Genomic DNA, 23,280 nt, shown 5'->3' with positions numbered 1-23,280 from the left:
TCTCAGGTCTGAAGAATTCACGTGACAAGGTTAATTTTTATTCGTTCCACTGCGATGCACATGCGCAATGTTAATTGAAGTTTTCTCTCTCTCTCTCGCAAGTGACAATCACAAGAAGAATAACAACAGTAATTTTAACGTTGTTAACTTCCATCGACACTTCTCCCCCAAAATATTCAACTCCCAGTAGCCCTAACTACACTCTCTGTGTTGACCAAGTCTAGATAGATCACCTAACACTTAGTGTTTTGACGCCTGAAATCCCGTTAATGTATTATTTATTAAAGTATTATTTTTTCTGTCAGAATTAGCTCAAATAACCTTACGAATATTTCTGTTTAATTATATCTTTTTCCCATAAAGATATTTTGTTAACAAAAACTCTTAAAGTGTATTTCTAATTGCTTTAAGTCAAAGCAAACATTCATATCAAATTTCCTATACGAGATTTCTTTAGTATCTCTAGTGCTTAAAATCTGTCGCTTTCTTAGTGAGTATGAGCTATAAAAATATTTTCCTCACTGACCAATAGCCATGGCATTTTTGTTTTCGGGGGGGGGGGGAATTAGAATCTGAACGTGATTCAATATAAATACACAAGTTTGTGTGGGACCGCTTGAAAGAAATGGTTGACGAACATTCTATTTCAGCGATTTAGACTTAAATTATAGATCCAAACAATCCAGAGTGTCCACACACACGTTTATTAATTATAACAATATAACAATGAAACAGCATGTCCTATCTATATAGATAAACACAAAGATAGCGAACACCATAACAATGAAACAACATGTCCTATCTATATAGATAAACACAAAGATAGCGAACACCATAACAATGAAACAATATGTCCTATCTATATACATAAACACAAAGATAGCGAACACCATATAAATGAAACAACATGTCCTATCTATATAGATAAACACAAAGATAGCGAACACCATAACAATGAAACAGCATGTCCCATCTACATTATTTCTTTGCAACGTGTAGCATGGGGCTTTCAAAGACAAAAATCTTCTGAGGCTTTATAACCGCATTGAAATGTCAATTAAGCCTGTAAGATAAATGCATCACATTTGGGCATGCGTAGTAAAATATAAATACAAAACTCAAAATTAGAAAGCTGAAATTGTTGTAGATTCTACAACAACAACAACAACAACAGAATGGCAGATATAAACTTCAGAACCTGAAAGTATATTAAAAGTAAAGTAAAACGAGTTTTGATTCTCAGCTTGTTTGAATAAAATAAATCAAAATCACTTAGAAAACTGGTTACTTAGCTTTAAAACCTAACGACATATTACTTTGAGTTTTATTGCATCGTCCATACAGATCGTTAACTGCTTGTAGAAACTTACATTCTTGTACTAAACACTTTACCAAGTTAATAATTTCTATGTTGTAAAGCCTTCTTTCCCATGTGTTGTGAAAGTGACATCAACTAAAACGTGTTTAATATGCTTATAGTGTTTCATTATCCTTGTCTTTGTTATTCATACAGAACAACGTTAAACAAAGAATTGTTGTTGTTCTTGTTACTTTATACATTAAACAACTGAACTTAAGGATTATTCAGATGCTTCACCCTGTTCTTGTCACTTTATACATAAAACAACTGAACCTAAAGACTGTTCAGATGCTTCACCTTGTTGTGATGTTGTTGTTCTTGTCACTTTATACATAAAACAACTGAACCTAAGGACTGTTCAGATGCTTCACCTTGTTGTGATGTTGTTGTTCTTGCCACTTTATACATAAAACAACTGAGAGTTTAGGAGCTATACGATTATTCTGAAATGCTTAACTGAACGGATTCCCTTCATCGATTTTGGCAATTAATAGAGATTGAAGCTTTGTTATCGAAGGACCTGATGTGCACTTAGTCAAGAGATACAGTTCTCAACCTCAAGCAGATAAGTTCAGAAAAATCTTTCGTGTGAACTTAGAATATAATAGGCTCTGAATGTTCAATTATAGTTTTGAGTACATTTCTCTGCGATCCTTATTATGAATCACTATTATGATTCATAATAGATATTAATAATTTAACTGTAATAAGTTAGTAATGAGCGATCTTATCATGATATAATTTTAATGAAATACTGTTATATTTTCAAACTTACTGTTTTAAATTAATAGTGAATTATGTTATTGTGATATTATATTACTATACTATAATATTTGTATTGCCATAAATCTCAGTGTGACAGGTTAATAATGTGTAATATTATTACGATAATATCACATAGCAATTCATTATGACGTGGTGGAGTTTTCCTATAGCGAGAAGCTAAACCTAATAACGTTTTTTTGTTTTCTGTTAACTTCAGCAGATTTATTTGTGAGTGTATTTTTATTAATTAAAACGTGAGTTTAAAAAAAAGAAATGAAGTAGAGACATAATGTGCTCGTTCAGCTAAATACATAGCTTATCAGCATTGTTTGGAAGACCGCAGCAGATAAGAAAAGTAGGCCTAAGGTAGCACTTAAATGTAAGCAGTGTGTAGTAGCGAGTTAGACGCTGTTTATCAAACCCAAACAACTTTTTATGGGGGTATTTCACAACATTTAAAGAGTAGTATGGGTCTATACCAACACAGAATAAAAAGTGTTTTTATAAGAATTACGTTTATTCATACCTTTATAATGTGGATTATTTGTTCTTTTCTCCTTCGTTGTTTTGTTTAAAATTCTTTTCCATGTTGTTCTAGTTGTGCGGTGTATCAAATAAAATAGTAATTACAGACAATTTTCTGAAGAAGGAACAGAAGTCACGTGAGCTAAATTAGCAAATAGTGAACCATTCTTATTCAGGATGTGACCATGGTTCTTCGTATAATCACAGATGGTTTAGGTAAGCTCGGTCTTGATACCTTACTATAATTAAGGATAAGCTAAGCGGAAACATCAGTTTGACACCACCTTGCGGCTTCAGAAAGTAAGACAGAAAAAATATGCAGTTATTTGATTGTCGGACGAGAATTTTTTTACATCTGTCTATGAGAGAAAGAATCGCAAGTTATTTTTGACAACCTTTTTTTTTCTCCCACTCTTGTTATTCTCTACTGTAGCTTCCTTCACGATTCAGAAGGTAAAGCATTTGTTTGTTTTTCTCATGGTTTACCAATTTCTGCAGATTAAAAATATGTAAAAAAAATCCACAAGAGGGCGGCCTTTTTCTGCTTATATTATTACTATAGAAAAAGTGTTAAGTTAATGTAGGGAAGGTTCTAATGATAGATGTCGGGTCTCTTCATTCTTTGAGGGAGTACCCGGACATCTGGTGTACCCGGACATATTCTCCACACTGATAACTTTCTACTAGAGTTATAATAATCACAATGTAACAAATCATCGTGCTCTTGTTGTCAGAAATTGTCCAAAAGAGCGTAAGAGTGACCTTTAGTGTCTTTCTTGGCAGGTCAGGAGTGGACTAGTTGTTAATGATCTAGGGTTAATACCGGAAGTTTCAAAGTTCGAGTATCGACGCCTGAGAAACACGCTCTGTGCTCTGTACCTTCAGTTGTTATTGCGACATAAAAGTGACTCAAGTTATTAGATTCAAAGCCGAGCAAAGCTTTCATAATAAAAGGCGCTGTTGAATAGTTTCAAGTTCAGGGATAACTCTACCCGACCATTACGGATGTCTGACCTGACTCGATTAAGGTTAAATATAAGAATACCAGCACAATCACCTGATCTAAGTCTAATTTTTCACCTTCAAAATGAGACTAAATATTCAACTTCCCGTATTATTTACTGTCAACGTCTGTAAATGGATTACAATTTTTAAACCTCACAGGCATATTATATGAGTAGAAAAATGACACTAGTTTAAGAATGATATCATGATACTAAAATGTAAAATATTTTGACAAGTGTTAAAATACATATCATTATTTAAAGTAGGGAAAAATTAAATGCGTTTTAACAAGGAGGTAATAAAGTGAACAGTGTATGACTTATTTAACTTTTATTTCTGTAAATATCAGGCGACTTCCGGTCATAAGTTCTGCTTCATTTTATTCTCAGTTGAACAACCTACTTACAATTAAATTTTATATTACTACAAAACACTCGTACAGACCAGAGACAATCGTGTGCAACAAGCTGTTGTCTATATAATTCTGGTTTACAAAGAGGCAAACTACGCGCTAGTCGTGCCACATGAATTAAGTATCTAAAACACGCAATTAGGAGTTGTTAAGTGATGAAATGGAACAAGTAAGGTAATTGTTATATTTTAAAGTGACAGAAAATTTTTTCCTCTTTAATGATTGGGCAATTCTCGATTTATCTTCTTATCAAATATGTCATTCTTAAATTTTAAATCGAAGTTGTTTTTTTCCTTTTCCCTTGAATAAAACAACAACGATAATATAGGAAAAAGGTTGTTGTTGTTTTCTTAGTCTACCATGGGGAACTGAATCTCGAACTTTAGCGTTGTAAGTCTGTAATTGTGTAAACGAAACAGGGGGATTAACAAGTATTAGAGTTGTCGTTACGACTGGAGTCTGCAGTCTTTATGTTACTGTTGTTTAATATAAAATGTGTATATATGTTTAGACTTTTCCACGGTCACACATCGCGATCTTACAAAGAAAACAAAAAGTAAAACAGGATGTGCTTGAGCAAATTGACAGTGCCCGTACGAGAGCGCTTAAGTAACGTGCAATTTATCTAGGTGACAAAGCTTTATCATCAGTAATGTTTGTGCCATATTCTTTCTGTAGAACAGGATTTTTGACAGTGTGCAAGGGCTAAAAAAAATCCAGATGGATTCTGTAAACATGCAAATAATGCATTATTCACATCACCTGTTTTACTGATTTATTCATAAGTGTTTTGTTATTATACATCAGCTTTGAGTGAAATCTAAATCAAACCTACAACGAGGGTTATCTGCGCCAGCCGGCCCTAATTAGACAGTGATAGACCAGAGGAAAAGTAGCTAGTCATCACCACCCACTGCCAACCCTTAGGGCTACTCTTTTGCAGACGAATAGTGGGATTTATCGTAATGTTATTGTGCCCCCATAGCTGAAGGGCGAACATGTTTTAGTAGGACAGGGATTCGAACACGTGACCCTCAGGTTGCGAAACAAGCGCCCCAATCACCTGGCCATGTTTGGCTTTAAATTTACAAAAGAAATAAGAAGTATTTCTGTGAAATGTTTTGTTTGCTTTTTGTTTTTTGAATTTCGCGTAAAGCTATTCGAGGGCTATCTGCGCTAACTGTCCCTAATTTAGCAGTGTAAGACTAGAAGGAAAGCAGCTAGTCATCACCACCCACCGCCAACTCTTGGGCTACTCTTTTACCAACGAATAGTAAGTAGGATTGACGATCACATTATAACGCCCCCATGGCTGAAAGGGCGAGCATGTTTGGTGCGACCGGGATTCGAACCCGCGACCCATAGATTACGAGTCGAACGCCTCTCTGAAATGAGACGGAAACAAAATGTTGACTTATCTCAACATTAAACGAAAATAATTACACATACATAAATATACCAAGTTACGAACTTCCAAAGATAACAGCTGTAACACTAAGTTATATCAACCTTTTCTCTTCAATAAAATAGTGCGGATACTTAAAAGTGGCATTCCATCATCCATAATCTAATTGCATACTGTTATGAGGCATTCTCTTTAGACCGGACTTTAAACTATAGTTCGACGTTATCGAGAGTCTCTGTTAATAGGATGCCAGCAGGACGATATTTATCGTCTTTAAATATTAAACTAGTCTGTACTACGGTGACAATGAATAAAGTCTCTCATGAATCTGATTTAAATCTTTTTACATCATTGTGCTTTCGGACTGACAAACTGAGACCGCCGATCAATGTGTTGGTATGTTGATGGAAAGTAATATTTTCGATGCACACTACTTGTATTTCCAACTTAAACGGCGACTTATGCATACGAAAAGTAATCGATCACATCAGAGAGCCTTAGGATTCAAGCATGTCTGACCCGAACTTTGAACTATTGACCAGAAGAATGAAGCCGCATGCACAAGGGTTTCGCCTGGCTCCTCGAACCGAGCAACGCGATTCATGGTCAATTTTATAGATCGTCCACAGTTGAAAGAGTAAAGCGTGTTCTGAAGCATAATGTCTCGAATCTTGGACCATTCGTTCCACAGCTCGAGTTAGCTTCAAGGCTATGCCCATATCACACAATTGTGCTAAGAGGCCGAATGATAAATCTCACGCCAAAGATCCCGCATGTGCTTTACACGGCACGTCAATCATGCAATTTGAGCATTTCCCTTAAAACATACAGTGTCGAAGCTACTTCTTATAGACCCTGATATTCATCTTAAACTATGTTATTTTATCATCAGAAGCTGCTACATTTACTGCTTCGTCAACCAGTTATAAAGTAATTAGGTGCATTAGCGCTAAAAGCAACAAATCCTGTGTTACATTTTAAAACAATACCTTTTATTATTTCAGCCACTCGCTTCGGAAGATAAAATAACAACGTCATCCAAACAAGAAATTAAATCCGGGTTTTAAAACTTACATTTTTTAAAAAAAGTTTACTCTCTGGCTTTCTCATATTTGCTGTTATATAACTTTGTCTTATTATTTGGACCACCAGACAGTAACTATCCTTTTGTTCTGTGACTTTCATGAAAGGATCTCAGTTATAATTATTTTCTGCTTGGTGGACTCCAGAGACCAAACTCAACCGTAGATCTATCCTGTGCATGGTAGTGTAGGTGTCAAATCGACCGTAACATACTTCACAACTATACAACTTTGGTTACGAACTTTACCTCTGTTTTAAAATGTCTTTAAAATAATGTATAATTATTACGTTTTATCTTTCTTCTGGAGCATTGTTCTGCTCCAGGTAATGTTGGATTACGGAGTTTAAATGGATGTCTCATGTGAAAAGAACACTTTAAAGATTTTTTGTTCAATCTCGTGCAAAGCTGTTTGAAACGCAATTTTAAAGTCATAGGCCAACCGGAAGGCAGCTAGTCAACACCACCCACCGCCAACTCTTGGGTTAGTTTGTTGTCCTGTTTTATCTAGTTGGGTGTTATAAAAGAGACAATCAAACTATTCTTCAGACAGTGGGTTTTATTCGTCTTGCCCATTATGTGTATAAGTTGTCGTTCAAGTGAAGATACGAACCTCTTGTATATGTGAAAAATAATTAGTTACTGAGTAATTTTTATGTTTTCAGGAAATTATGTTAGCAATGCTGCATTATAATGTTGTGTATGGAATACTGTAGATAGTGTTGTTGTGTTGAGCGAGTTTTGTACTTGTGTTGTGTATGGAATACCTTAGACAGTGTTGTGTTGAGCGAGTTGTGCACTTCTGTTGTGTATGGAATACTGTAGACAGTGTTGTGTTGAGCGAGACGTGTACTTCTGTTGTGTATGAAAATTTGTAGACAGTGTTGTTGTGTTGAGCGAGATGTGCACTTCTGTTGTGTATAGAACACTGTAGACAGTGTTGTGTTGAGCGAGTTGTGTACTTGTGTTGTGTATAGAACACTGTAGACAGTGTTGTTGTGTTGAGCGAGATGTGTACTTCTGTTGTGTATGGAATACTGTAGATAGTGTTGTGTTGAGCGAGTTGTACACTTCTGTTGTGTATAGAACACTGTAGACAGTGTTGTTGTGTTGAGCGAGATGTGTACTTCTGTTGTGTATGGAATACTGTAGATAGTGTTGTTGTGTTGAGCGAGATGTGTACTTCTGTTGTGTATGGAATACTGTAGACAGTGTTGTGTTGAGCGAGTTGTGCACTTCTGTTGTGTATGGAATACTGTATATAGTGTTGTTGTGTTGAGCGAGATGTGTACTTCTGTTGTGTATGGAATACTGTAGATAGTAGTGTTGTGTTGAGCGAGATGTGTACTTCTGTTGTGTATGGAATACTGTAGACAATGATGTTGTGTTGAGCGAGATGTGTACTTCTGTTGTGTATAGAACACTCTAGACAGTGTTGTTGTGTTGAGCGAGATGTGTACTTCTGTTGTGTATGGAATACTGTAGACAGTGTTGTTGTGTTGAGCGAGATGTGCACTTCTGTTGTGTATGGAATACTGTAGACAGTGTTGTTGTGTTGAGCGAGATGTGCACTTCTGTTGTGTATGGAATACTGCAGACAGTGTTGTTGTGTTGAGCGAGATGTGCACTTCTGTTGTGTATGGAATACTGCAGACAGTGTTGTTGTGTTGAGCGAGATGTGCACTTCTGTTGTGTATGGAACACTGTAGACAGTGTTGTTGTGTTGAACAAGTTGTGATTTGCGGTATAAGAGCTTGTTCGTCAGGCAGTTTTCACTTTCACTTGAAGGACTAGTATCTCTAATCCCCGAGGCTAGAAGTGTGTTCAGTGAACCAAACTTCTTCCAGTCTTAATGTGTTGCCAGAACAAAGAAAGCTGTATGTGACACTTACCAACTTCCAGCAATGGCTGTTACGTACTTTAGATGAGCTGGCGTTCAGCCACTGCAACTGGACATATTTGGTAGGAAAGGAGATGGGGTGGGGGAAGTGACTGGAATGCTTCAGTACCACCCTAGGGCTGGGAAACAATGCAGGTATGTTCACGACCACCCACTCTCGACAAGGTCACGTTATTCTCCAGGATAGATGATGTCCCCAGACTTCAGCTTCTTTTTTGAGCGATTTAAACTGAAAAGAGTTCGTCGGTTGCCAAACCCTAACACTTACAATCAGCGTTTACTGGGTTTGGCAGTTTCTTATAAACCAGTTACCTACAGCCCTGAGAACATTCCTGGAAGTGTATAACATTATATGATCCGTGTTTTACCATTTTTTTAATATAACCTCCACATTTCCAAATTTTACCAGATTTCTCTGTTCTCTTACTCTTCATGCTGATAATTTTTTGATATCGGTTATATTACGTATATACTGCCAAAACTGCTGTTGGTGTCCAGTTCCAAACAACGTGCTTTCTTTTCTGCAGATGAAAACCCTATAACTAATATTTTTATCAGAAATACGGTAGTGTTAGTCTAAACACTGCTTAACTACTTGTGAATTTGGGACAAAGGAACCGCATGCATTAACAGTGATGTTAGGGTAGGCGTTGTGATGAAATTCTTCACATAAATAACTGTGTTTTGGTGGTCCGGCATGGCGAAGCGCGTTAAGGCGTGCGACTCGTAATCCGAGGGTCGCGGGTTCGCATCCTCGTCGCACAAAACATGCTCGCCCTTTCAGCCGTGGGAGCGTTATAATGTGACTGTCAATCCCACTATTCGTTCGTAAATGAGTAGCCCAAGAGTTGGCGGTGGGTGGTGATAACTAGCTGCCTTTTCTCTAGTCTTACACTGCTAAATTAGGGACGGCTAGCGCAGATAGCCCTCGTGTAGCTTTGTGCGAAATTAAAAAAACCCCACAAAACAAACAATCCTTCAGGCGTATTTCATTACGTCCCGACATGGCCAGGTGGTTAAAGCACTCGACTCGTAATTCGATAGCCGTGGGTTCCAATCCCTGTCACACCAAACATGCTCGCCTTTTCAGCCGTGGGGGGCGTTATAAAGTTACGGTCAATCCCACTATTCGTTGGTAAAAGAGTAGCCCAAGAGTTGGCGGTGGGTGGTAATGACTAGCTGCCTTACCTCTAGTCTTACACTACTATATTAGGGAAGGCTAGCTCAGATAGCCCTCGTGTAGCTTTGGGTGAAATTGAAAGCAAACCAAACCAACGCCTTTGTGTCTCCTTTGTTCCATGGGAGCAAGTTGTTAGTCACCGAAGTTTCAAGTTAGTTTCTTTTTAAATAATAAAAAAAAAATTATGTGGATTTTGCTTTGCTGAAGAAAAACAACAAAAAACGCCTACGCACGTACACACATCTCCGTCACGATTATTTGTAGATGACCCAAACAATTTTACTTTGAAGATCCACCCTAATTTTTTTTTTACCCGAGCCCATTACCAGCCCAGAAAATTCGAGGGGACGACCCCTATAGACTTTGTACGAGAAAGAAGTTTCAGCTGGGCAACGCCCTAAACTTTGTACAATACAGCCGTTTGATATATGTGACAATATACAGTTCTCGGCGGCATGTTGCACAGTTTGTCGCAGGCGGTACATACAGACGTGCTCTGATGATAGGGTGGCAAAACTAGAAACGTGTGTGAATACGATTTTCACGGTCATTGTTAAGCTGTCATCCACCCATCGTCCCCAGAACCCTTAAATATATGGCATGCTTCAGCTCGAGATAATATACAGATCTTTTCGTTACCACGTGACTTGTTACCTAGTATTGTACTAAAATATATACTAGATCTGAGTAAAACTCGTTAATTAGATAAATATAAATATACGTAAAAACATGGGGGCGGAGGACATTAAAACAAAAAATTTTAAACGTCTGTAAAGTCGTCTGTTTTAAAATGTTAAAATTTACTCTCCTCTGAAAAACATTATTATCGCTTATGTTAATTAAAATGTCTATGCTTTTCAGAAAAAAAACAACAATAAAATACTGGTAGAGTACGAGTAAAGATATGTATTATTTATAAACTATGTAATATTACTTCATATTAAGTCAGTTTTGTTTTCATAGTTTTAAAGATAAATTACTTTTTTGTTTGTCTATTTTCGGATATTCGCACAAAGCTACAGGAGAATTAACTGTGCCATCCGTCTTTAATTTAGCTGTGAAATACTAGGAGGACGGCAACTAGTCATCATCACTCACCGCTAACACTTAGGCTACTCTAGTGCTTGGGCGGGTGGGAGGAGACATGCGGGCATTGGGAGCATTTGACTCCTCATTTCTCCTCATTTTGATTTGTAAGTGAAGTGTTCCTTTAAATAGGGCATAGAGATTGGTGTATAACTATCATGGAAAACCTCAGTTTCGGTTTTGAATTAAATGTTTGCCCTCCAATGGTAAGTCAACAGACATATAGCACTAAAAAACTGGTTTTGATACCTGTGGTGGGCACAGCACACATAGCCCATGGCATAGCTTTGCCTTTAGTTAAAAATAAACAAACAAACAGTTCAATGGTCACAGTTAACATAACAAATAAGGTATCTCCACAAATTAAATATGTTATATTACCTATACTTTCATCCAATAACAAGATTTGACGGTCACTCTTATAACGCAATAACGGGACCAGAATGGTGGAGCCGCAAATTTAGACAAAAATAAAATTAAAGTACTGAAACTGAAAACCGTGGAGGATTAGAATATCAGAATGACAGAATGACACCTATAAAATAAAATAAAAAAGTGACCACAGGGGTGTCAATATTACAGATATACAGTACTTACTGGTGGCGGGAAACACCACGCTCATACCAACATGATCTCACACGAAAATACAATTTATTTTTCAATTCATATTTCGTTTCACTGATTGATTCCATGTTCTCCTCAATGTGTGTTTGACTATCGTGTTGTCGTTACAAGTTCTTCATACTAAAAAAAACACAAAAGAAATTTAGTTTTAGCTTCATTTCGAGATGTTTTGTCCACTTTCTATTTATCTCAAGAAGTAGTGAGAATCTTGAAAGATCTTACGTGATACTTGACTGTAGTAAGATCTTACGTGATACGTGACTGTAGTAAGATCTTACCTGATACGTGACTGTAGTAAGATCTTACGTGATACGTGACTGTAGTAAGATCTCACGTGATACGTAACTGTTGTAAGATCTCACGTGATACGTGACTGTTGTAAGATCTTACGTGATACGTGACTGTTGTAAGATCTCACGTGATACGTGACTGTTGTAAGATCTCACGTGATACGTGACTGTAGTAAGATCTTACGTGATACGTGACTGTGTAATCCCAATCCCTGATAATAACGCATATGGAAACAGCAGTTAGTTCATTCAGCCTAATCTGAATCGAAATTATTATTATTAGTCACTTTCATTAGTCAAAGATATACGAAATTATACTCTCTGAAAACAGCAACAAATATAATCCTAAATTGAAACACGTATGTAATACCATCACCATCTTCAAATGAGTAAATAAAAAAAAACACGAACAAACGAACACAGCGGATAACACACGCTGTTCTCTGAACAATATTTACCCTGAATATGGTTTTATATCCTGACGTCTGGAGAATAAGCAGGACATAAGCAGGGAGGGAGCTTGGGATTAGTCATGCGTGAAGACTTATTCCAGTCTTCTCCTGTTTGACGAGATGAAGACAGAAACAGACATTTGATTTCTGTTTCTTATAACCTAGTCAAACGTCACTCGAATTATTAAACTAGCATATGCAAACAGCTCCGAGATTATTTAATACCATTCGTATAAATTTTGCTACCAACTTTTATATCCCTCTGGTGTTGAAAAGTAACATATACAAAGCAGACCCGTTGTTCCAGGTGTCTGTACTTAGGTCTTGTAGACAGGCGAAGCGTCAAGTTCAAAAGTCTTTTCCTCCTTCCTGCACTTGATTAATGTATGTTCAATATTTATTTAATTTCTAAAAGGGGGCCAAACATTAGCTGGTCCAGGTTTTCACTCTGACCCCTTTCAGAGCCATGTTCATGTATGTAATTATATCGATATTGCTGTGTTAAATACACTTTCACTCCTGAATTATTTAAGATCATTCTTTTAAATTTTACTCACAGGTTTCTTCACCCCTCTAGTGTTGAAAAGTAGCATTTATGTGATACAATAAAAACAAAGACACGATTTATTAATTGTTATTCTGTCCGAAACAGAGTACATAATGCATGTCTTTCGGGATTTCAGAACTCCATACGATATAATTAAAACATACTCAGAAATTGATTAATTTAAGCTACAGATAAAGATTAGCGGAGATCTGGAAGGAAACAAGAATAAAAGATTGTGGTAAATCCGGGATAACATAGAACAGTTAGTGCACATCTGGGATAAACAACAAGGTTTGTCCTGGTTGGTATAAAACAACATGGAAAGGTTAGTGATTATAGATGTAGAATGAAATAATACGTAAAAGATAACGTATAGATCTAGGATAAAATAATAAGGTAATATTAGTGTAGATCTAGAATAAAATAATAAGGTAATATTAGTGTAGATCTAGGATAAAATAATAAGGTAATATTAGTGTAGATCTAGAATAAAATAATAAGGTAATATTAGTGTAGATCTAGGATAAAATAATAAGGTAATATTAGTGTAGATCTTGGATGAAAAACATAAAACGTTAGTGTATATTTTCACTGATATCACTTAATAAATCAATAAGACTGAAAAGTCTTAGAAGCTTTCCGCATGTCTTTCTTTTCTGAAACATTATACAGTATGTCTGTAGCCTTATAGCTAACATTGGGTTTGTTTTAAAACATTATACAGTATGTCTGTAGCCTTATAGCTAACATTGGGTTTGTTTTAAAACATTATACGGTATGTCTGTAGCCTTATAGCTAAGATTGGGTTTGTTTTATTGGTATTTGAGGAAAGATGTAAAAATGTAATTTTTCAAGAGAAAAGACTTGACCACATCATAAAGATCAAAACTTCAGTCCCACTGAAGGAACATCATAAAGATCAAAACTTCAGTCCCACTGAAGGAACAAGACTTGACCTCATAAAGATAAAACTTCAAAGATCAAAACAAAACATCAGTCCCACTGAAGGAACAAGACTTGACCTCAATATAAAGATCAAAACATCAGTCCCAATGAAGGAACAAGACTTGACCATATCATAAAGATCAAAACTTCAGTCCCACTGAAGGAACAAGACTTGACCTCAATATAAAGATCAAAACATCAGTCCCAATGAAGGAACAAGACTTGACCACATCATAAAGATCAAAACTTCAGTCCCACTGAAGGAACAAGACTTGACCTCAATATAAAGATCAAAACATCAGGCATAGATCAAAAAAGATCAAAACATCAGTCCCACTGAAGGAACCTTGACCTCAATATAAAGATCAAAACATCAGTCCCAATGAAGGAACAAGACTTGACACATAAAGATCAAAACTCATCATAAAGATCAAAACTTCAGTCCCACTGAAGGAACAAGACTTGACCACATCATAAAGATCAAAACTTCAGTCCCACTGAAGGAACAAGACTTGACCTCGACATAAATATTTAAACTTCTTTCCACACTGAAGGAAAAGACTTGACCACATCATAAAGATCAAAACTTAAGACCTCGACATAAAGATCAAAACTTCCTCCCACTAAAGAAACAAGACTTCACCTCGTCATAAAGATCAAAACTTCAGTCCCACTGAAGGAACAAGACTTGACCTCGACATAAAGATCAAAACTTTCTCCCACTAAAGAAACAAGACTTCACCTCGTCATAAAGATCAAAACTTCAGTCCCACTGAAGGAACAAGACTTGACCTCGACATAAATATTTAAACTTGTTTCCACAGAAGAAAAAAGGCTTGACCTCGACATAAAGATCAAAACTTCCTCCCACTAAAGAAACAAGACTTCACCTCGTCATAAAGATCAAAACTTCAGTCCCACTGAAGGAACAAGACTTGACCTCGACATAAAGATTTAAACTTGTTTCCACAGAAGAAACAAGGCTTGACCTCGGCATAAAGATCAAAACTTTCTCCCACTAAAGAAACAAGACTTCACCTCATCATAAAGATCAAAACTTCAGTCCCACTGAAGGAACAAGATTTGACCTCGACATAAAGATCAAAACTTCAGTCCCACTGAAGGAACAAGACTTGACCTCGACATAAAGATTTAAACTTGTTTCCACAGAAGACACAAGACGTGACCTCGACATAAAGATCAAAACTTTTTTCCACAGAAGACACAAGACGTGACCTCGACATAAAGATCAAATTATTTTTTCACTTAAGAAACAAGGCTTAGCTTCAGGCCAAATCGTTATCTAGTTAAAGAAACAAAGCTAAGCGATCAGAAGTTCGTCTTACTGAAGAAACAAGTCAAGTGGAACTTACTAGAAATTCTATCCAACAACACCAAGCTCTGTAGATACACACACATATATATATATATGCATATGCTAAAGTAATGAGTTATTTACACGAAACGTCATTTGTAAACTAGCCTTTCCAAGCATGACGTTCCGCAACAGGTTTATAGCATTAGTATTTGTCAGTGGTATTGGAACACCAACTTCATTTATATATGTATTTTATAACTGATTGAAACAACAAACATTCCCTTTTATTTTGTTATTATGAAGCAGATACGATCACCAGGCTGAAGTCTAATTGTATGAATTATTTAATACTAACTGAATTAATAATGTTATGATAATTATTTGTCATACTATATTTCATCAACAAAGCTACTGGAGGGAGAGATCACGAAACGGTTACAATTTAATTAATATTTTCATATTTTGTTGTTGGGGCATCATAAGAGACAGCGGCCTCGCCAGATTATTAAGGCACTTGTATCGTAATCCGAAGGTAGCGGGTTTGAATCCCCGTCGCGCCAAATATCCTCGCCCTTTCAGCCGCGACCTTCAGATTAGAAGTCGAGCGCCCTAACCACCTGGTCATGCCGGGACCTATTAGAAGAATTAAACACATGGATTTTATTGAAATGATTCAACCTAGTCTTAATTTTCGTGTATTTGAGGACGATAAGTCTTAATGATAGAACAATGCAAAGGTGTAAGAAGACTTAATGATAGAACAATGCTAAGGTGTAAGAAGACTTAATGATAGAACAATGCAAAGGTGTAAGAAGACTTAATGATAGAACAATGCAAAGGTGTAAGAAGACTTAATGTTAGAACAATGCAAAGGTGTAAGAAGACTTAATGATAGAACAATGCAAAGGTGTAAGAAGACTTAATGTTAGAACAATGCAAAGGTGTAAGAAGACTTAATGTTAGAACAATGCAAAGGTGTAAGAAGACTTAATGATAGAACAATGCAAAGGTGTAAGAAGACTTAATGTTAGAACAATGCAAAGGTGTAAGAAGACTTAATGATAGAAGAAGACAATGCAAAGGTGTAAGAAGACTTAATGATAGAACAATGCAAAGGTGTAAGAAGACTTAATGTTAGAACAATGCAAAGGTGTAAGAAGACTTAATGATAGAACAATGCAAAGGTGTAAGAAGACTTAATGATAGAACAATGCAAAGGTGTAGAGAAGACTTAATGATAGAACAATGCAAAGGTGTAAGAGAACAATGACTTAATGATAGAACAATGCAAAGGTGTAAGAAGACTTAATGATAGAACAATGCAAAGGTGTAAGAAGACTTAATGATAGAACAATGCAAAGGTGTAAGAAGACTTAATGATAGAACAATGCAAAGGTGTAAGAAGACTTAATGATAGAACAATGCAAAGGTGTAAGAAGACTTAATGATAGAACAATGCAAAGGTGTAAGAAGACTTAATGATAGAACAATGCAAAGGTGTAAGAAGACTTAATGATAGAACAATGCAAAGGTGTAAGAAGACTTAATGATAGAACAATGCAAAGGTGTAAGAAGACTTAATGATAGAACAATGCAAAGGTGTAAGAAGACTTAATGATAGAACAATGCAAAGGTGTAAGAAGACTTAATGATAGAACAATGCAAAGGTGTAAGAAGACTTAATGATAGAACAATGCAAAGGTGTAAGAAGACTTAATGATAGAAGAAGACAATGCAAAGGTGTAAGAAGACTTAATGATAGAACAATGCACAATGCAAAGGTGTAAGAAGACTTAATGATAGAACAATGCAAAGGTGTAAGAAGACTTAATGATAGAACAATGCAAAGGTGTAAGAAGACTTAATGTTAGAACAATAGAACAATGCAAAGGTGTAAGAAGACTTAATGTTAGAACAATGCAAAGGTGTAAGAAGACTTAATGATAGAACAATGCAAAGGTGTAAGAAGACTTAATGTAGAACAATGCAAAGGTGTAAGAAGACTTAATGATACAATGCAAAGGTGTAAAGACTTAATGATAGAACAATGCAAGGTGTAAGAAGACTTAATGTAGAACAATGCAAAGGTGTAAGAAGACTTAATGTTAGAACAATGCAAAGGTGTAAGAAGACTTAATGATAGAACAATGCAAAGGTGTAAGAAGACTTAATGATAGAACAATGCAAAGGTGTAAGAAGACTTAATGATAGAACAATGCAAAGGTGTAAGAAGACTTAATGATAGAACAATGCAAAGGTGTAAGAAGACTTAATGATAGAACAAATGCAAAGGTGTAAGAAGACTTAATGATAGAACACAAAGGTGTAAGAAGACTTAATGATAGAACAATGCAAGGTGTAAGAAGACTTAATGTTAGAATAATGCTAAGGTGTAAGAAGACTTAATGTTAGAACAATGCAAAGGTGTAAGAAGACTTAATGATAGAACAATGCAAAGGTGTAAAGAAGACTTAATGATAGAACAATGCAAAGGTGTAAGAAGACTTAATGTTAGAATAATGCAAAGGTGTAAGAAGACTTAATGTTAGAATAATGCTAAGGTGTAAGAAGACTTAATGTTAGAACAATGCAAAGGTGTAAGAAGACTTAATGTTAGAACAATGCAAAGGTGTAAGAAGACTTAATGTTAGAACAATGCAAAGGTGTAAGAAGACTTAATGTTAGAATAATGCTAGGTGTAAGAAGACTTAATGTTAGAACAATGCAAGAGGTAAGAAGACTTAATGATAGAACAATGCAAAGGTGTAAGAAGACTTAATGATAGAACAATACAAAGGTGTAAGAAGACTTAATGATAGAACAATGCAAAGGTGTAAGACTTAATGTTAGAAGACTTAATGATAGAACAATGCAAAGGTGTAAGAAGACTTAATGATAGAACAATGCAAGGTGTAAGAAGACTTAATGAACACAAAGGTGTAGAACAATGCAAAGGTGTAAGAGGGCACCAATGATAGAACTGCAAAAGTGTAATGATAGAACAATGCAAAGGTGTAAGAAGACTTAATGATAGAACAAATAAAAGGTGCAAGAACAGGTGTAAGAAGACTCTAATGTTAGAACAATGCAAAGACCGAATATACAATGCAAGTGCAAAATAAAGGAATCCCAAATCAATGATAGCAAAAGAAAGGTAGAAGACACAAGACTGAATGATAGAACAATGCAAAGGTGTAAGAAGACTTAATGTTAGAACAATGCAAAGGTGTAAGAAGACTTAATGATAGAACAATGCAAAGGTGTAAGAAAGACTTAATGATAGAACAAATGCAAAAGGTGTAAGAAGACTTAATGATGGAAGAAACAATGCAAAGGTGTAAGAAGAATCCTAATGATAGAACAATGCAAAGGTGTAAGAAGATCCAATGTTAGAACAAATGCAAAGGTGCAAGAAGACTTAATCGTCTGACAGAAACAAATGCAAAGGTTGTTAGAACAACGTAAAGTGGCAGAACCTAATGATAGACCAAATGCAAAGATCAATTGTTAAGGAAGAACAAATGCAAAAGGTGTAAGAAGACTGAATGATAGAACAATGCAAAGGTGTAAGAAGATCCTTAATGATAGAACAACGCAAAGGTGTAAGAAGATCTTAATGTTAGAATAATGCTAAGGTGTAAGAAGACTTAATGATAGAAACAATGCAAAGGTGTAAGAAGACTTAATGTTAGAACAATGCAAAGGTGTAAGAAGACTTAATGATAGAACAATGCAAAGGTGTAAGAAGACTTAATGTGGGAGAACAATGCAGCTGGTGTAAGAAGACCTTAATGTTAGAACAATGCAAAGGTGTAAGAAGATTTAATGATAGAACAAATGCAGCTGTGTAAAAGAAGACTTAATGTTAGAACAATGCAAAGGTGTAAGAAGACTTAATGATAGAAATCAATCCCAATGTAGAAATGTCCAAAGGTAAAGATTGAAATGATAGAAACAAGAAGCACCGAATTAATGATAGAACAATGCAAAAGGTGTAAGAAGATCCTAATCGATAGAACAATGCAAAGGTGTTAAGAAAGGAATGCAAAGGTGTAAGAACTTAAATAGAACAAAAAGGGTGTAAGAAGACTTAATGTGAAGAACAATGTCAAAGGTGTAAGAAGATCCCATGTTAGAACAATAAAATGGCTTAACTTAATGGTGTGAATAACAATGCGTGCAATAGGTGGAACCGTGTAGCGAAGATGCACTGGAAGGTTGCAAGCAGAGCGGGTAGTTGACCGAATACAAAACAAAGGTGTAAGAAGATCCTTAATGATAGAACAATGCAAAAGGTGTAAGTAGACTTAATGATAGAACAATGCAAACGCAGTAAGAAGATCCAATGTAGGGTGTAATCTAAAAGAATGCAAAGACTGTTGATGGATAACAAGGTGTAAGAGGACAATGGGTAAACTAAAGACTTAAAGGAATGAGGCTAAAGGTGTAAGATCCCAATGCGAACAATTGTGTAAGAGAGACTTAATGATATAACAACGTGCAAAGGTGTAAGAAGACTTAATGATTAGAACAACGCAAAAGGTGTAAGAAGACTAAATGAGAATAACGCAATGGTGTAAGAAGACTTTAATGATGGAATAAATTAAAGGTGTGAAGACAATGATCCCAATGATAGAACGCGAAGAAGACCTAACGGATAGAAACGTTCCGCAAAATAGAAGACCAATGCCAAGGTGTAAGAAGACTTAATGTTAGATGTAAAGGTGTAGAACTTAGCGATGCGAAGGTCATAAAGACAATGTAACAATGCAACGCAACGGCGAAGATCCAAACGGATAAAGGTGTAAGAAGACTTAATGTAGATCAATGCAAAGGTGTAAGAATCGATAAGGTGTAAGAAGACTTAATGATAGAACAATGCAAAGGTGTAAGAAGAGACTTAATGATAAGAATAAAGCAAAGGTGTAAGAAGATCTGAATGATAGAACAATGCAAAGGTGTAAGAAGACTTAATGTTAGAATAATGCTAAGGTGTAAGAAGATCTAATGATAGAACAATGCAAAGGTGTAAGAAGACTTAATAGAAAGAACAATGCAAAAGTGTAAGAAAAACTAATGATAAGAACAATGCAAAGGTGTAAGAAGACCTAATGTTAGAAACAACCTGCAAAGGTGTAAGAAGATCTCTAATGATAGAACAATGCAAAAGTGTAAGAAGAGAATGTTAATTTCAACGGGGTGTAAGAGACAATGTAGAATAATGCAAAGGTGTAAGAAGACTGATCAAAAAGGTGTAAAAGACTTAATGTAGAACAATGCTAAAGGTGCAGAAGACAATAGATAGAACAATTACAAAAGTGTAAGAAGAACTAATGATGGTAAACAATGTGTAAAAGACTTAATAAGAAGACAATGATGGGAACAATGCAAAAGGTGTAAGAAGATCTAATGATAGAACACAAAAGGTGTAAAGAAATGACTTGAAAGGTGTAAAATGATACAATGCAAAGGTGTAAGAGACTTAATGATAGAACAATGCAAAGGTGTAAGACAAAGAACAATGTGTAAGAGACAATGCAAGGTGTAAGAAGACAATAATTAAGAACAATGCAAAGGTGTGTAATGATAGAACAATGCAAGGTGTAAGAAGACTTAATGATAGAACAATGCAAAGGGTGTAAGAGAACAATAATGTGTAAGGACAATGATAAGGGTGTGCAAGGTGTACAATGTTAAGGTAAAGTGTAAGATTGTTTGTTTGTTTTGGAATTTCGCACAAAGCTACTCGAGGGCTATCTGTGCTAGCCGTCCCTAATTTAGCAGTGTAAGACTAGTGGGAAGGCAGCTAGTCATCACCACCCACCGCCAACTTTTGGGCTACTCTTTTACCAACGAAAAGTGGGATTGATCGTCACATTATAACGCTCCCACGGCTGAGAGGGACGAGCATGTTTGGCGCGACTCGGGCGCGAACCTGCGACCCTCAGATTACGAAGCGCACGGCTAAGGTGTAAGAAGACTTAATGTTAGAACAATGCAAAGGTGTAAGCTAAGAAGAGACAAACAAAAATGTGTAGATTAATTCCAAATAACTTTTATATATAGAGTTACAGGATGTTTCTCAGAATTATAACAATGATTCGTTACTCTCACGTATATTAAGTTTAGAGTAAAATAATGGAAAATAGTGTTTCGTAGCTTTCTGAAGAAAAATGGCGTACCTAGCTACACTCAAAATGTTAATAGAAACGTTATGCATCTGGCATTGCCATTTCAGACTTTATTATGAGAACAGTAAATTTCTACGGAGGTTCAGACACCTAGCTGCAGTCCCCGGAAGTTTTTGAATGTGATCAAAGTGAGAACGTGTTCACACAGAAAACCGACGTCTTGTTTGATCTTCCACACAAAACTGGAAAACGGAGCTGTTGTTTACTTTAGACCACATACGTGAAATGTACCTTTTTTTGCAGATCTAATTGACACCGGTTTCCCACAACACCGTAAACCTTTTCTTGTTCCCATGGAATCCATCAATTCAACGGAAGTCGTCCCTCATCCCATGGCCATCCCTAAACAGGGTCAACCACTACTCCTAAAACCTATAAACAACATTTACAAATAACACGACGACTTAAATGAAATAACGCTTTTACATTTTCTCAGGAGTTCCTTGTTGTTGTTTCAATTATTGTTCATTGATTGATTGTTTTTGAATTTCCCTCAAAGCTACACGAGGGCTATCTGCGCTGGCCGTCCCTAATTTAGCAGTGTAAGACTAGAGGGAATGCAGCTAGTTATCACTACCCACTGCTAACTCTTGGGCTACTCTTTTGCCAACGAATAGTGGGATTGACCGTCACATTATAACGCTCCCACGGCTGAAAGAGCGAGCATGTTTGATGCGACCGGGATGAGAACCCGCGACCCTCGGATTACGAGTCGAACGCCTTAACTCATCTGGCCGTGTCGGCCCTGTTTCGAATTAAGAGCACAGAGCTACACAATGGACTATTTGTTGTGCTCTACCCATCACGGGTATCCAAACCTGGTTTCCAGGGTTGTAAGTCCGCAGACATGCTGCTACGCCACTGGGGGCGTTTCAAGTTGTCGTCGTGTTATTTTCCATTATATTACGGATAGTTGAGACTCTGCACCTAGTGTTGTCTTCTGGAGTTATTTTGATGTTCCTTTCATGATAGTTTGATTGGCTAAACTGTTTAAATGACAACGTTAGGATAAAATTACAGAAATATGAATAGGACGTTAATGTCATAGTTTATATTTGTATTATATTATAACATGTGGGTGTCCAGTGTTGTATCAGCATTTGTTACTTATGTTTTGTATTATATTATAACATGTGGGTGTCCAGTGTTGTATCAGCATTTGTTACTTATGTTTTGTATTATATTATAACATGTGGGTGTCCAGTGTTTTATCAGCATTTGTTACTTATGTTTTGTATTATATTATAACATGTGTGTCAGTGTTGTATCAGCATTTGTTACTTATGTTTTCAGTCACGATATACCAGCTTATCTCACAGAACGAATCAAAGTTTTTTTGTTTGTTTCTTCTCGCTGTTCTTCAAGCAGGGTCTTAGCTCATAGCTCGTCATGTCTTGATCGAGTTGAGACTGAATTAAAGTTTTGGACCCATGAGATCAAAAATCCCTTTTGATTGGTGTATTTGATCACGCTCAAGGTTGTATAGATACATTTATTCAAATCCTGTCTGATATAATTTCACTTTGAGGGTAAGCTGGTAGAAGCCGTGATGAGTAATAAACACGAATTGGGTATGCCCGTGCCCCATGCTTGGTACTGCTGATGCACAACAATATAGCCCAATAAATAGAGGGGGAAGGTTTCATAGATTAATTTACTCTAGTCCTGCCTAAAGAATTTCAAGCACCGTGGCTATTGAGGATTCCATCTTGTTTTCTTTTACTGTTTATTTTTTAAATTTTATAGCTGTAATCGGGTGTTTCTGTTCTCTGCACTGTACCTCTCTTACTCTTTGCATTAAATATATGTTTATTCTAAGGTAACAATCTCTTGATTTGTGCATACTGTAAGATAGATATATTTACTTGGTATACCTTTATATATGTACGTCTTCATACCGTTACGTTATGAATGAGAGATTCAGGTTAACTGACGACGTCATAAGATGTGCTCTGCGTTATAGTGACATATTAGAAAACAATGTCTCTTCGCAATAGGATAATTGTACATTGGCGTTAATAAACTGACCTTGGTTCAAGATTTGCGGTTCTGACACACCACTGGTACACAGTTCATAAGGCTGGAAAAGAAAACAAAACCAACTGATTCGACGCGAGAGGTCTCGTGCACGTTTCTCAACACAAATCGTTTATCTCGTACATTTCAAACTTGTCACACGCTTCACGATATAAGC

The 23,280-nt window shown here is 36.2% G+C and overlaps 1 protein-coding gene across 2 annotated transcripts in view; it reads right to left on the bottom strand.

Moving 5' to 3' along the window:
• Positions 1 to 23,280, bottom strand: part of LOC143245154 (uncharacterized) — a 64,975-nt gene that overhangs the window by 40,740 nt on the left and 955 nt on the right. The gene's annotated exons all lie outside the window — the stretch shown is intronic.

The sequence above is a fragment of the Tachypleus tridentatus genome, chromosome 2 (assembly GCF_004210375.1).
Source record: "Tachypleus tridentatus isolate NWPU-2018 chromosome 2, ASM421037v1, whole genome shotgun sequence".
In the NCBI taxonomy this organism is placed as follows: domain Eukaryota; kingdom Metazoa; phylum Arthropoda; class Merostomata; order Xiphosura; family Limulidae; genus Tachypleus; species Tachypleus tridentatus.
Note: the sequence above shows the minus strand (reverse complement) of the source record. Positions and strands in the feature narration are given on the sequence as shown.